The following is a 2636-nucleotide window of genomic DNA, read 5'->3' as shown; positions in this document are numbered from 1 at the left end:
TTTGTTTAAAAGGGATATTTTTTGTTCAGCACATTGAAGTGCTATAAAACAATTTGCTTTTAGATGCATTGTCTATAAGCTTTTTGTTTTACTTGAAGTTTTTTAGTCCTTTTGTATACTTATTGTTAAAGAAAAAAAAAAACAAAGATATTGTTATTTGGGTATTGTCATCTTTCGAAACCTCTTACGGCACTTAAAATATTCCCCATTTCTCTTTTACTTCCCGAAGTGAGCAAACGTGCTCCATCTTGTCTTTAAGGACTTTTGGCATTATTCTGTTATCTTCTGTGCTACTTTACAAAGTTACAAGATTTTATATTTCTACTTTACTTTCTTGAGTGATCTGACGTACTCTGTGCTGTGATATAATAAAGTACTCTGTGGTGCTGTGTCTTCGTTAAAGAATTTCTCATTACTTTTGGATTCTGTTAATTTTGGTAAGTTTTTATTCTATTTTTACCATAATGACTTCTTTTTATTGGACGATATCTTATACAAGGTCAACGAAAAATCGCTTTAATTTATCATCAATTTAAAATGTAGTCTAAATATTAGTAAAGTTATGCCTTTTCACAAATTTTCGAATTTTCTTATTAAATCTTAATCAAAGTTTTTAATTGTTTTCTCGAATTTATAAGCGTTGAGATTACAGCATTAAGAAAAATAAAATTGATAGGCTTAGTATACACTACCTATCCGCTCTAGCTTCGTAGGGATCAATGAGAGCAGGAACTGCGTAAAGGCTTCTACCATGACCCCTCATCGATATGAGACCGCACGTGGTTTTAAGGCGCGATTTTTTTCAATTTGGCGATAATTCCTAAGATATTTATCAAAAATATATAGTTTGAAAATTACCTTAAGATAGATGAAAAACTTAAAATGAAATTAAACGAAAACATTTATTTTTCCATAAGGTGATTAGATAGGTATACGGTTTTACGAACGTCATAAAAATGTACATTATTAAGCAACCAACATTAAGTTGTGGTAGCAAATTAACTAATATTTTACAAATTGCTATATTGTGATATTAAGTACATTACATACTTTGGTAATCTATCCAGCGTTATTTAGAAACATTAAGCTAATCACTATATTTAATGAACTATAATATCTGGGCCTTCGGTAAAATTACTTTTCTATTATGTCATCCTGCTGTGTGGTTACGGCATTAAGAATATAGCCATCCCTTCTCTTCCTGTGGGTGTCGTAAGAGGTGACTAAGGGATAACACAGTTCCACTACCACTTTGCAACGTAATGCGGGATAACCATCTAACTGCTGGGTTTGAAATACACAGGCCGAAGATGGGCAGCAGCGTCTTCGGTACGACAAAGCCAGTCCTGCGGTCACCAACTCACCTGCCCAGCGTGGTGACTATGGGCAAAACACATGAGTTCAGTCCGCTGGCGCGAACTTGTGGAGGCCTATGTCCAGCAGTGGACTATATTAGGCTGAAGTGATGATGATGAGTGATTAACCCTAGACAGCTAATTGTGTGTGCCAAAATCACCCATCCCATATTCTCACAATATTACCTATGTAACTAAATTTAATGACAGAGTGGAACATATACAGAGAGTCTGGTCGAGTTTTTTTCAATCGCAAGTTTTTCCATCATTGTTTCATTAAGATATTACTGGAAGTTTTTTTTATACAACTAAGTCGGCAAACAAGCGTTCGGCTCACCTGATAGTAAGCGATTACCATAGTCAATAGATGGCTGCAAAACTACAAGCATCGCAACGTGGTGCCGACCCTACCCCCAAACCCGCCCCCCCAAAACAAACCCCAACACAGTACTACTTGAAAACAGTATTATTTGGCTGTGATCTTCTGTAAGACCAAGGTCAGGCTGCCCCAGTCACTAGTCAGTCATAACACCTTATTTTCTGTCAACATGTAGTGAAGAAGCATCGTGGATTAAATTCCTACGTATCTTTTACATGGAGAAAAACAACAGTGAGACATTTCAGGTTGAGTTTAACAATCACGCAAAAAGTTTTTTTGCGACATTCTTTATACTTTGTTCGTGTCTATACAATTTAAATAGGTAGTAATGTAGACAATCGCTACGCTTCAGCCTGTAATATCCTAACTACTATAGGCCTCTTTCCTCACGTAGGAGAAGGATCAGAGCTTAATCCACCACGCTGCTCCAATGCGGGTTGGCGGATATATTCCCTACTATGAGTAACGATCGCTATCAGGTGTACATGATAACAACCGGGACCGACGGCTTAACGTGCTCACCGAGGCACGGTGGGGAGACCCATAATGACTGTATAAACACCCAGACCACGGCAAACAATATGGCCAATACAAATGTTGGTCGTGTGCGGGGATCGCACCCGCAACCGCCAGCGCAACAGGTACAATCCATGGCTATAATCGTTGCGCCAACGCGGTAGACAATCATATTAAAACAATACAATCTCTCTACATCATTGATGTATATTAAAAATAAGAACGGGTCCAAAATTGAGCCTTGTCTGAACCAATTTACTAAATTGTCCCATCACTCACTCACTCACTTCAGCCTATCGCAGTCCACTGCTGGACATAGGCCTCCCCAAGTTCGCGCCAGACATCCCGGTCTTCCGCAATCCTCATCCAGCCGACACCGGCAATCT

Source organism: Melitaea cinxia, chromosome 19 (assembly GCF_905220565.1).
Source record: "Melitaea cinxia chromosome 19, ilMelCinx1.1, whole genome shotgun sequence".
Lineage (NCBI taxonomy): Eukaryota > Metazoa > Arthropoda > Insecta > Lepidoptera > Nymphalidae > Melitaea > Melitaea cinxia.
Note: the sequence above shows the minus strand (reverse complement) of the source record.